The sequence below is a fragment of the Triturus cristatus genome, chromosome 4_1 (genome assembly GCF_964204655.1).
Source record: "Triturus cristatus chromosome 4_1, aTriCri1.1, whole genome shotgun sequence".
Lineage (NCBI taxonomy): Eukaryota > Metazoa > Chordata > Amphibia > Caudata > Salamandridae > Triturus > Triturus cristatus.
In genome coordinates, this window is record NC_140585.1 from 295,392,729 (window position 1) to 295,406,434 (window position 13,706).

At 45.2% G+C, this 13,706-nt stretch overlaps 4 non-coding genes across 4 annotated transcripts; all 4 read left to right on the plus strand.

The window, feature by feature from the left end:
* The first annotated feature begins 654 nt into the window (after positions 1-654).
* LOC146854745 (signal recognition particle RNA) lies at positions 655-954 on the plus strand. The gene has a single exon (XR_014959313.1).
* A 3,409-nt stretch (positions 955-4,363) lies between these two features.
* LOC146854746 (signal recognition particle RNA) lies at positions 4,364-4,663 on the plus strand. Its single transcript, XR_014959135.1, has one exon.
* A 3,410-nt stretch (positions 4,664-8,073) lies between these two features.
* On the plus strand, positions 8,074-8,373 carry LOC146854747 (signal recognition particle RNA). The gene has a single exon (XR_014981730.1).
* A 3,409-nt stretch (positions 8,374-11,782) lies between these two features.
* Positions 11,783-12,082, plus strand: LOC146854748 (signal recognition particle RNA). Its single transcript, XR_014959211.1, has one exon.
* The last annotated feature ends 1,624 nt before the right edge of the window (positions 12,083-13,706 follow it).

Here is a 13,706-nt window from a genome sequence, read left to right on the forward strand (position 1 = left end):
CAAGCTGAACTGACATTGGTCTTCTTGGCCAGCAGGAGTTCCTCTCTTGCAGCTGTTGAGGCTAGAGAACAGAATGACGTGTATTCATTCTTTATGGTAACTCTTCTAGCCCTCCCACTCCATACTACTTTAAAACTTCCGATGTTGCAGACGAGTTCCATCATTGTGACCCATGCTATTTTTCTCAATATTGGCTGGCTCGGCATAACAAGGGATGCCTACAGGACAGCCTAAATTGTGCCGGCAAGCTTCTACAGGGAGTCACTGGCAGATAAAGAGAAACTCAGCCCTAACCTGGCTCTTCTCTCTCACTCTCACTCTCCTTTCCCTTCTGTCCCTCTACCTGTCTCTCACTCTCTAAATACTAGTATTTATGTTGTATTCACTTCCCCGTCACAATCTTTCCGACCCTACTTCCTCTCTCCCTTCAATCAGTTCAACCCTCTTTTTTACTTTAGGAAACTCCACATCTTTTTTAAAGGCCCTTCCCATATTCACACTGCTTCTTGATAAGACATTTTTTTCCTTTCTTTGAAGGATAGTGAAATTGATTTTCTTGAAACATGGTTGGTAAACCATCAATTCATTCCACCTTACTTTATCATTATCCTTACTTATGGAATGCATTTCATCATTAGGACAGCTGCAGTGTTTGCCGGGCAAGGTGGTGTGTGCCTGTTGTCCTAGTTACTTGGGAGGCAGAGGCTTGTGGATTGCTTGAGCTCAGGGGTTCTGGGCTGCACTCAGCTGTGTTGATCAGGTGTCCATGCTGCATTGGGCATCAATATGGTGTTCTAGAGGGAGCTCTAGAATTTCAGGTTGTGTAACGAGAGGTGCACCGACCCAGGCTGGAAACAGAGCAGGCCAAAGCTTCCATGCCCATTGGTAGCAGAACAGCACCTGTGAGCAGTACGTGTAAAACAGCCTGAGCAAAATAGTGAGACCTAGCCTCTCTTTTTTGACTCAAATGTGAAAGTTTTGATTTTTACAAGGTGTAATAAATTATTTTCCCAAAACCAAATCTTTGTTTTCCTTTTGATATTTTTCCAGGAAATATGATGAACATTTGAACTGGGCCACGCATTTCAGCATAGCAGACAATTCTCCAGAATTGAGACATATTGCAACAACAAGCTAGCAGGCGGAGAGGACTGAAAACTCAGTGCAACATAGAATAAATGGCTGTGTGATTTTCAGCAAGGATGACTCAAATGCATTCTTCCTTTTAGAGCACCTGTAGGATTAAACTGATCTGTCAAGTACAAAAGCATCCTTCATAGAGCAACTTAGAAATGCGCTTGCTGGCCCTTCTGCTGCATTTCTACGTCCAGCTCTAATTCATTTTTTGATTAGCCTTCATTCTTTTCATATGTGAATGAGAAGGAGAAATTACAGGGCCCTTCACTCTTTGAGCGAAACATGAAAAGACTGAAGGCTGTGCAACTCCCAAACGTTGGAGCCTCTGGCCTGTCGACCCTCGAACCTGCTCCTGCTCCAACCCGGCATCTCTTGTGGCCAGCAACCTCACAAACCCTGGAGGACCTGGCTACCTTTTGACTCTAAACCCCTGGGACTCCCATGAGTAGAGGCTCTACTCAAATCTACTTCTAATCCCTGGCAGCAGCCCGGAACCGCGAACCCTTCACACTCTGCACCCACCAAGCCTGGCCTGTGCCAGAGTGAACAAAGACCACAAGGACGACCCCACGGCGACTGTGACCCCGAGTCCGGCACCCAAGGACCTCCCTCGACACTCCTGAAGAAGCCTGCAGCCTCAGAACCAGGTGCCCCCCCAACCGCGATCAACAGAGGGTAAGATTTCCCGACACCAAAAGGTACCCCTGCACCCGGCGCTCCGCGGCCCCCTGTGCCCAATCCCGGGGTACCTACCTATCCTCCAACTACCCAACTTACCTCTCGAAGTGGTGGTGGCACCTGAAGAATCTTCGTCCCCGAGCTTGCAGTCTTTTTCTAAACCAGAGATTTCCCATTCAAATCAATTGAGCGCCCGAATGCTCAAAAGCACCCTGCACCCAGCCGTCCGAGTGGCCCTGGCAGTGCAACCTCTACATCTATCTACTTCCCCACTTGCCCTGGATAAGTGACCAGGAGCCCAGCTCCCACAGCCACGTGGCCTGCTAGTCAGCAGCCACCAACCAAGGCCCCCCTACCTCTCATAGGATAACATTGGGCCTAACTCTCTCTGCACCCGGCCGCCCTTGTGCCGCTGAGGGTGAACCAACTGTACCTACCTGACCCTGGGAGACGCCTGAGTCTATGCCCAGAACCTTAACTCTGCCAGTCGAGTACTTACCTTTAAACCGATAACTCAATCTTCTCCATAGGGTAACATTGACTGGTTTTTCCTGAAATTTCTTCCAAGTGTGGACTTTTCAAAACTTAAAATATTCACCAAAAATCAGCCGAGTAACGAAAACGAAAATACTCACCTGCTATTAGGTGAGCTCCCAGTGCTGGATCTTGGTGCCCAGCACTGACTCTGAAAAATACTTACAACTGTACTTACCAGTAACCCAATTTTCTCCCGTAGGAAATCATTGACTGTTTTTCTGTGAAATTTCTTCTAAGTGTCAATTTTCTGCAAACTTTAAATATTCTTTAAAAATCGTATAATTTCTGAAAACGTAATTACTTACCTGTTTTGGATAAAGGTCCCAGTACTGAGTCTAGGCACCCAGTACTGGATTACAAAAGTAACGAGAACATACTATACCTGCAACTTGAATTTTCTGCCATAGGGAATCTTAGACTGTTTGCTATGAAATATTTTCTGTCAACTTTTAAAATAGCAAAATATTGTCTAAAAATCATCACAGTAATTAAGTCGACTTTTATCACTTGATTCCAAGTACTGACCCAGGACTGAATCTAGGATCCAGTCCTGGAAATCCAAAAGTAATCCTAAAAGTAATCTGTTGCAAATAACTTGAAACTTCCATTGAGCTCAATGCATTATTGTGTTTAAAATTTTGTTGCCTATTGCAACCACTTGTAACTTTCTACAAAAGTCAATTGCATATTGCAAACGTATTTATATAAAGCATCTCATTCTGAGAAAGTATATTTTAATACCTATTGTTGGTTCTAAAATAAAACAAGCCTATATTTTTTTGTAGATAAACCATTGGCCTAGAGTTCAGTTATTGAGTGTGTGAGACCATTTGCTGACTGAGTGTGTGCAACAAATGCTTTACACTGTCCTCTGATACTGCCTTACTGCTCGACCAAGCTACCACTTTAGAGAGTAAGGTTATATCTAACTTTAGCCTCTGCCAAACCTCTGGGGACTGTGGACTCTGTACACCCTGTACCTATTTAGGAACAATATATACAGAGCCACTTTCTCACACTGCAGTTCTCCAATATAGGTCTGTCAAGATCATTACTCAATCTACCTTGATTTGGCACAGTATAAAATAAGTCAAGAAGTCTCCTATGAAAAGATATGCAAATCTGTTCGAATCACTTTCCCTAGTCAGGGGACCCACTAGCTGGAAGGGGCAGGGAGGACCAAAATAGCTCATCGGTATAGAACACTGCATGAGCAGCTGATTTTGAGGTGGTAGAAGATAGAGTAATCCAACTGGACCTCAATAAACGGTTTCCTAATGTGCAATAGCCCCTGACCACCTCTGACGCAAAAGTGTAATCTCATACCTTTGCAGAATCAGGCATGCTTTCACCTGTTCAAGCTGAACTGACATAGGTCTTCTTGGCCAGCAGGAGTTCCCCTCTTGCAGCTGTTGAGGCTAGAGAACAGAATGACGTGTATTCATTCTTTATGGTAACTCTTCTAGCCCTCCCACTCCATACCACTTTAAAACTTCCGAAGTTGCAGACGAGTTCCATCATTGTGACCCATGCTATTTTTCTCAATATTGGCTGGCTCGGCATAACAAGGGATGCCTACAGGACAGCCTAAATTGTGCCAGCAAGCTTCTACAGGGAGTCACTGGCAGATAAAGAGAAACTCAGCCCTAACCTGGCTCTTCTCTCTCACTCTCACTCTCCTTTCCCTTCTGTCCCTCTACTTTTCTCTCACTCTCTAAATACTAGTATTTATGTTGTATTCACTTCCCCGTCACAATCTTTCCGACCCTACTTCCTCTCTCCCTTCAATCAGTTCAACCCTCTTTTTTACTTTAGGAAACTCCACATCTTTTTTAAAGGCCATTCCCATATTCACACTGCTTCTTGATAAGACATTTTTTTCCTTTCTTTGAAGGATATTGAAATTGATTTTCTTGAAACATGGTTGGTAAACCATCAATTCATTCCACCTTACTTTATCATTATCCTTACTTATGGAATGCATTTCATCATTAGGACAGCTGCAGTGTTTGCCGGGCAAGGTGGCGTGTGCCTGTTGTCCTAGTTACTTGGGAGGCAGAGGCTTGTGGATTACTTGAGCTCAGGGGTTCTGGGCTGCACTCAGCTGTGTTGATCAGGTGTCCATGCTGCATTGGGCATCAATATGGTGTTCTAGAGGGAGCTCTAGAATTTCAGGTTGTGTAACAAGAGGTGCACCGACCCAGGCTGGAAACAGAGCAGGCCAAAGCTTCCATGCCCATTGGTAGCAGGACAGCACCTGTGAGCAGTACGTGTTAAACAGCCTGAGCAAAATAGTGAGACCTAGCCTCTCTTTTTTGACTCAAATGTGAAAGTTTTGATTTTTACAAGGTGTAATAAATTATTTTCCCAAAACCAAATCTTTGTTTTCCTTTTGATATTTTTCCAGGAAATATGATGAACATTTGAACTGGGCCACGCATTTCAGCATAGCAGACAATTCTCCAGAATTGAGACATATTGCAACAACAAGCTAGCAGGCGGAGAGGACTGAAAACTCAGTGCAACCTAGAATAAATGGCTGTGTGATTTTCAGCAAGGATGACTCAAATGCATTCTTCCTTTTAGAGCACCTGTAGGATTAAACTGATCTGTCAAGTACAAAAGCATCCTTCATAGAGCAACTTAGAAATGCGCTTGCTGGCCCTTCTGCTGCATTTCTACGTCCAGCTCTAATTCATTTTTTGATTAGCCCTCATTCTTTTCATATGTGAATGAGAAGGAGAAATTACAGGGCCCTTCACTCTTTGAGCGAAACATGAAAAGACTGAGGGCTGTGCAACTCCCAAACGTTGGAGCCTCTGGCCTGTCGACCCTCGAACCTGCTCCTGCTCCAACCCGGCATCTCTTGTGGCCAGCAACCTCACAAACCCTGAAAGACCTGGCTACCTTTTGACTCTAAACCCCTGGGACTCCCATGAGTAGAGGCTCTACTCAAATCTACTTCTAATCCCTGGCAGCAGCCCGGAACCGCGAACCCTTCACACTCTGCACCCACCAAGCCTGGCCTGTGCCAGAGTGAACAAAGACCACAAGGACGACCCCACGGCGACTGTGACCCCGAGTCCGGCACCCAAGGACCTCCCTCGACACTCCTGAAGAAGCCTGCAGCCTCAGAACCAGGTGCCCCCCCAACCGCGATCAACAGAGGGCAAGATTTCCCGACACCAAAAGGTACCCCATGCACCCGGCGCTCCGCGGCCCCCTGTGCCCAATCCCGGGGTACCTACCTATCCTCCAACTACCCAACTTACCTCTCGAAGTGGTGGTGGCACCTGAAGAATCTTCGTCCCCGAGCTTGCAGTCTTTTTCTAAACCAGTGATTTCCCATTCAAATCAATTGAGCGCCCGAATGCTCAAAAGCACCCTGCACCCAGCCGTCCGAGTGGTCCTGGCAGTGCAACCTCTACATCTATCTACTTCCCCACTTGCCCTGGATAAGTGACCAGGAGCCCAGCTCCCACAGCCACGTGGCCTGCTAGTCAGCAGCCACCAACCAAGGCCCCCCTACCTCTCATAGGATAACATTGGGCCTAACTCTCTCTGCACCCGGCCGCCCTTGTGCCTCTGAGGGTGAACCAACTGTACCTACCTGACCCTGGGAGACGCCTGAGTCTATGCCCAGAACCTTAACTCTGCCAGTCGAGTACTTACCTTTAAACCGATAACTCAATCTTCTCCATAGGGTAACATTGACTGGTTTTTCCTGAAATTTCTTCCAAGTGTGGACTTTTCAAAACTTAAAATATTCACCAAAAATCAGCCGAGTAACGAAAACGAAAATACTCACCTGCTATTAGGTGAGCTCCCAGTGCTGGATCTTGGTGCCCAGCACTGACTCTGAAAAATGCTTACAACTGTACTTACCAGTAACCCAATTTTCTCCCGTAGGAAATCATTGACTGTTTTTCTGTGAAATTTCTTCTAAGTGTCAATTTTCTGCAAACTTTAGATATTCTTTAAAAATCGTATAATTTCTGAAAACGTAATTACTTACCTGTTTTGGATAAAGGTCCCAGTACTGAGTCTAGGCACCCAGTACTGGATTACAAAAGTAACGAGAACATACTATACCTGCAACTTGAATTTTCTGCCATAGGGAATCTTAGACTGTTTGCTATGAAATATTTTCTGTCAACTTTTAAAATAGCAAAATATTGTCTAAAAATCATCACAGTAATTAAGTCGACTTTTATCACTTGATTCCAAGTACTGACCCAGGACTGAATCTAGGATCCAGTCCTGGAAACCCAAAAGTAATCCTAAAAGTAATCTGTTGCAAATAACTTGAAACTTCCATTGAGCTCAATGCATTATTGTGTTTAAAATTTTGTTGCCTATTGCAACCACTTGTAACTTTCTACAAAAGTCAATTGCATATTGCAAACGTATTTATATAAAGCATCTCATTCTGAGAAAGTATATTTTAATACCTATTGTTGGTTCTAAAATAAAACAAGCCTATATTTTTTTGTAGATAAACCATTGGCCTAGAGTTCAGTTATTGAGTGTGTGAGACCATTTGCTGACTGAGTGTGTGCAACAAATGCTTTACACTGTCCTCTGATACTGCCTTACTGCTCGACCAAGCTGCCACTTTAGAGAGTAAGGTTATATCTAACTTTAGCCTCTGCCAAACCTCTGGGGACTGTGGACTCTGTACACCCTGTACCTATTTAGGAACAATATATACAGAGCCACTTTCTCACACTGCAGTTCTCCAATATAGGTCTGTCAAGATCATTACTCAATCTACCTTGATTTGGCACAGTATAAAATAAGTCAAGAAGTCTCCTATGAAAAGATATGCAAATCTGTTCGAATCACTTTCCCTAGTCAGGGGACCCACTAGCTGGAAGGGGCAGGGAGGACCAAAATAGCTCATCGGTATAGAACACTGCATGAGCAGCTGATTTTGAGGTGGTAGAAGATAGAGTAATCCAACTGGACCTCAATAAACGGTTTCCTAATGTGCAATAGCCCCTGACCACCTCTGACGCAAAAGTGTAATCTCATACCTTTGCAGAATCAGGCATGCTTTCAACTGTTCAAGCTGAACTGACATTGGTCTTCTTGGCCAGCAGGAGTTCCTCTCTTGCAGCTGTTGAGGCTAGAGAACAGAATGACGTGTATTCATTCTTTATGGTAACTCTTCTAGCCCTCCCACTCCATACTACTTTAAAACTTCCGATGTTGCAGACGAGTTCCATCATTGTGACCCATGCTATTTTTCTCAATATTGGCTGGCTCGGCATAACAAGGGATGCCTACAGGACAGCCTAAATTGTGCCGGCAAGCTTCTACAGGGAGTCACTGGCAGATAAAGAGAAACTCAGCCCTAACCTGGCTCTTCTCTCTCACTCTCACTCTCCTTTCCCTTCTGTCCCTCTACCTGTCTCTCACTCTCTAAATACTAGTATTTATGTTGTATTCACTTCCCCGTCACAATCTTTCCGACCCTACTTCCTCTCTCCCTTCAATCAGTTCAACCCTCTTTTTTACTTTAGGAAACTCCACATCTTTTTTAAAGGCCCTTCCCATATTCACACTGCTTCTTGATAAGACATTTTTTTCCTTTCTTTGAAGGATAGTGAAATTGATTTTCTTGAAACATGGTTGGTAAACCATCAATTCATTCCACCTTACTTTATCATTATCCTTACTTATGGAATGCATTTCATCATTAGGACAGCTGCAGTGTTTGCCGGGCAAGGTGGCGAGTGCATGTTGTCCTAGTTACTTGGGAGGCAGAGACTTGTGGATTGCTTGAGCTCAGGGGTTCTGGGCTGCACTCAGCTGTGTTGATCAGGTGTCCATGCTGCATTGGGCATCAATATGGTGTTCTAGAAGGAGCTCTAGAATTTCAGGTTGTGTAACAAGAGGTGCACCGACCCAGGCTGGAAACAGAGCAGGCCAAAGCTTCCATGCCCATTGGTAGCAGGACAGCACCTGTGAGCAGTACGTGTAAAACAGCCTGAGCAAAATAGTGAGACCTAGCCTCTCTTTTTTGACTCAAATGTGAAAGTTTTGATTTTTACAAGCTGTAATAAATTATTTTCCCAAAACCAAATCTTTGTTTTCCTTTTGATATTTTTCCAGGAAATATGATGAACATTTGAACTGGGCCACGCATTTCAGCATAGCAGACAATTCTCCAGAATTGAGACATATTGCAACAACAAGCTAGCAGGCGGAGAGGACTGAAAACTCAGTGCAACCTAGAATAAATGGCTGTGTGATTTTCAGCAAGGATGACTCAAATGCATTCTTCCTTTTAGAGCACCTGTAGGATTAAACTGATCTGTCAAGTACAAAAGCATCCTTCATAGAGCAACTTAGAAATGCGCTTTCTGGCCCTTCTGCTGCATTTCTACGTCCAGCTCTAATTCATTTTTTGATTAGCCCTCATTCTTTTCATATGTGAATGAGAAGGAGAAATTACAGGGCCCTTCACTCTTTGAGCGAAACATGAAAAGACTGAGGGCTGTGCAACTCCCAAACGTTGGAGCCTCTGGCCTGTAGACCCTCGAACCTGCTCCTGCTCCAACCCGGCATCTCTTGTGGCCAGCAACCTCACAAACCCTGGAGGACCTGGCTACCTTTTGACTCTAAACCCCTGGGACTCCCATGAGTAGAGGCTCTACTCAAATCTACTTCTAATCCCTGGCAGCAGCCCGGAACCGCGAACCCTTCACACTCTGCACCCACCAAGCCTGGCCTGTGCCAGAGTGAACAAAGACCACAAGGACGACCCCACGGCGACTGTGACCCCGAGTCCGGCACCCAAGGACCTCCCTCGACACTCCTGAAGAAGCCCTCAGCCTCAGAACCAGGTGCCCCCCCAACCGCGATCAACAGAGGGTAAGATTTCCCGACACCAAAAGGTACCCCTGCACCCGGCGCTCCGCAGCCCCCTGTGCCCAATCCCGGGGTACCTACCTATCCTCCAACTACCCAACTTACCTCTCGAAGTGGTGGTGGCACCTGAAGAATCTTCGTCCCCGAGCTTGCAGTCTTTTTCTAAACCAGAGATTTCCCATTCAAATCAATTGAGCGCCCGAATGCTCAAAAGCACCCTGCACCCAGCCGTCCGAGTGGCCCTGGCAGTGCAACCTCTACATCTATCTACTTCCCCACTTGCCCTGGATAAGTGACCAGGAGCCCAGCTCCCACAGCCACGTGGCCTGCTAGTCAGCAGCCACCAACCAAGGCCCCCCTACCTCTCATAGGATAACATTGGGCCTAACTCTCTCTGCACCCGGCCGCCCTTGTGCCGCTGAGGGTGAACCAACTGTACCTACCTGACCCTGGGAGACGCCTGAGTCTATGCCCAGAACCTTAACTCTGCCAGTCGAGTACTTACCTTTAAACCGATAACTCAATCTTCTCCATAGGGTAACATTGACTGGTTTTTCCTGAAATTTCTTCCAAGTGTGGACTTTTCAAAACTTAAAATATTCACCAAAAATCAGCCGAGTAACGAAAACGAAAATACTCACCTGCTATTAGGTGAGCTCCCAGTGCTGGATCTTGGTGCCCAGCACTGACTCTGAAAAATACTTACAACTGTACTTACCAGTAACCCAATTTTCTCCCGTAGGAAATCATTGACTGTTTTTCTGTGAAATTTCTTCTAAGTGTCAATTTTCTGCAAACTTTAAATATTCTTTAAAAATCGTATAATTTCTGAAAACGTAATTACTTACCTGTTTTGGATAAAGGTCCCAGTACTGAGTCTAGGCACCCAGTACTGGATTTCAAAAGTAACGAGAACATACTATACCTGCAACTTGAATTTTCTGCCATAGGGAATCTTAGACTGTTTGCTATGAAATATTTTCTGTCAACTTTTAAAATAGCAAAATATTGTCTAAAAATCATCACAGTAATTAAGTCGACTTTTATCACTTGATTCCAAGTACTGACCCAGGACTGAATCTAGGATCCAGTCCTGGAAATCCAAAAGTAATCCTAAAAGTAATCTGTTGCAAATAACTTGAAACTTCCATTGAGCTCAATGCATTATTGTGTTTAAAATTTTGTTGCCTATTGCAACCACTTGTAACTTTCTACAAAAGTCAATTGCATATTGCAAACGTATTTATATAAAGCATCTCATTCTGAGAAAGTATATTTTAATACCTATTGTTGGTTCTAAAATAAAACAAGCCTATATTTTTTTGTAGATAAACCATTGGCCTAGAGTTCAGTTATTGAGTGTGTGAGACCATTTGCTGACTGAGTGTGTGCAACAAATGCTTTACACTGTCCTCTGATACTGCCTTACTGCTCGACCAAGCTACCACTTTAGAGAGTAAGGTTATATCTAACTTTAGCCTCTGCCAAACCTCTGGGGACTGTGGACTCTGTACACCCTGTACCTATTTAGGAACAATATATACAGAGCCACTTTCTCACACTGCAGTTCTCCAATATAGGTCTGTCAAGATCATTACTCAATCTACCTTGATTTGGCACAGTATAAAATAAGTCAAGAAGTCTCCTATGAAAAGATATGCAAATCTGTTCGAATCACTTTCCCTAGTCAGGGGACCCACTAGCTGGAAGGGGCAGGGAGGACCAAAATAGCTCATCGGTATAGAACACTGCATGAGCAGCTGATTTTGAGGTGGTAGAAGATAGAGTAATCCAACTGGACCTCAATAAACGGTTTCCTAATGTGCAATAGCCCCTGACCACCTCTGACGCAAAAGTGTAATCTCATACCTTTGCAGAATCAGGCATGCTTTCACCTGTTCAAGCTGAACTGACATAGGTCTTCTTGGCCAGCAGGAGTTCCCCTCTTGCAGCTGTTGAGGCTAGAGAACAGAATGACGTGTATTCATTCTTTATGGTAACTCTTCTAGCCCTCCCACTCCATACCACTTTAAAACTTCCGAAGTTGCAGACGAGTTCCATCATTGTGACCCATGCTATTTTTCTCAATATTGGCTGGCTCGGCATAACAAGGGATGCCTACAGGACAGCCTAAATTGTGCCAGCAAGCTTCTACAGGGAGTCACTGGCAGATAAAGAGAAACTCAGCCCTAACCTGGCTCTTCTCTCTCACTCTCACTCTCCTTTCCCTTCTGTCCCTCTACTTTTCTCTCACTCTCTAAATACTAGTATTTATGTTGTATTCACTTCCCCGTCACAATCTTTCCGACCCTACTTCCTCTCTCCCTTCAATCAGTTCAACCCTCTTTTTTACTTTAGGAAACTCCACATCTTTTTTAAAGGCCATTCCCATATTCACACTGCTTCTTGATAAGAAATTTTTTTCCTTTCTTTGAAGGATATTGAAATTGATTTTCTTGAAACATGGTTGGTAAACCATCAATTCATTCCACCTTACTTTATCATTATCCTTACTTATGGAATGCATTTCATCATTAGGACAGCTGCAGTGTTTGCTGGGCAAGGTGGCGTGTGCCTGTTGTCCTAGTTACTTGGGAGGCAGAGGCTTGTGGATTACTTGAGCTCAGGGGTTCTGGGCTGCACTCAGCTGTGTTGATCAGGTGTCCATGCTGCATTGGGCATCAATATGGTGTTCTAGAGGGAGCTCTAGAATTTCAGGTTGTGTAACGAGAGGTGCACCGACCCAGGCTGGAAACAGAGCAGGCCAAAGCTTCCATGCCCATTGGTAGCAGGACAGCACCTGTGAGCAGTACGTGTTAAACAGCCTGAGCAAAATAGTGAGACCTAGCCTCTCTTTTTTGACTCAAATGTGAAAGTTTTGATTTTTACAAGGTGTAATAAATTATTTTCCCAAAACCAAATCTTTGTTTTCCTTTTGATATTTTTCCAGGAAATATGATGAACATTTGAACTGGGCCACGCATTTCAGCATAGCAGACAATTCTCCAGAATTGAGACATATTGCAACAACAAGCTAGCAGGCGGAGAGGACTGAAAACTCAGTGCAACCTAGAATAAATGGCTGTGTGATTTTCAGCAAGGATGACTCAAATGCATTCTTCCTTTTAGAGCACCTGTAGGATTAAACTGATCTGTCAAGTACAAAAGCATCCTTCATAGAGCAACTTAGAAATGCGCTTGCTGGCCCTTCTGCTGCATTTCTACGTCCAGCTCTAATTCATTTTTTGATTAGCCCTCATTCTTTTCATATGTGAATGAGAAGGAGAAATTACAGGGCCCTTCACTCTTTGAGCGAAACATGAAAAGACTGAGGGCTGTGCAACTCCCAAACGTTGGAGCCTCTGGCCTGTCGACCCTCGAACCTGCTCCTGCTCCAACCCGGCATCTCTTGTGGCCAGCAACCTCACAAACCCTGAAAGACCTGGCTACCTTTTGACTCTAAACCCCTGGGACTCCCATGAGTAGAGGCTCTACTCAAATCTACTTCTAATCCCTGGCAGCAGCCCGGAACCGCGAACCCTTCACACTCTGCACCCACCAAGCCTGGCCTGTGCCAGAGTGAACAAAGACCACAAGGACGACCCCACGGCGACTGTGACCCCGAGTCCGGCACCCAAGGACCTCCCTCGACACTCCTGAAGAAGCCTGCAGCCTCAGAACCAGGTGCCCCCCCAACCGCGATCAACAGAGGGCAAGATTTCCCGACACCAAAAGGTACCCCATGCACCCGGCGCTCCGCGGCCCCCTGTGCCCAATCCCGGGGTACCTACCTATCCTCCAACTACCCAACTTACCTCTCGAAGTGGTGGTGGCACCTGAAGAATCTTCGTCCCCGAGCTTGCAGTCTTTTTCTAAACCAGTGATTTCCCATTCAAATCAATTGAGCGCCCGAATGCTCAAAAGCACCCTGCACCCAGCCGTCCGAGTGGTCCTGGCAGTGCAACCTCTACATCTATCTACTTCCCCACTTGCCCTGGATAAGTGACCAGGAGCCCAGCTCCCACAGCCACGTGGCCTGCTAGTCAGCAGCCACCAACCAAGGCCCCCCTACCTCTCATAGGATAACATTGGGCCTAACTCTCTCTGCACCCGGCCGCCCTTGTGCCTCTGAGGGTGAACCAACTGTACCTACCTGACCCTGGGAGACGCCTGAGTCTATGCCCAGAACCTTAACTCTGCCAGTCGAGTACTTACCTTTAAACCGATAACTCAATCTTCTCCATAGGGTAACATTGACTGGTTTTTCCTGAAATTTCTTCCAAGTGTGGACTTTTCAAAACTTAAAATATTCACCAAAAATCAGCCGAGTAACGAAAACGAAAATACTCACCTGCTATTAGGTGAGCTCCCAGTGCTGGATCTTGGTGCCCAGCACTGACTCTGAAAAATGCTTACAACTGTACTTACCAGTAACCCAATTTTCTCCCGTAGGAAATCATTGACTGTTTTTCTGTGAA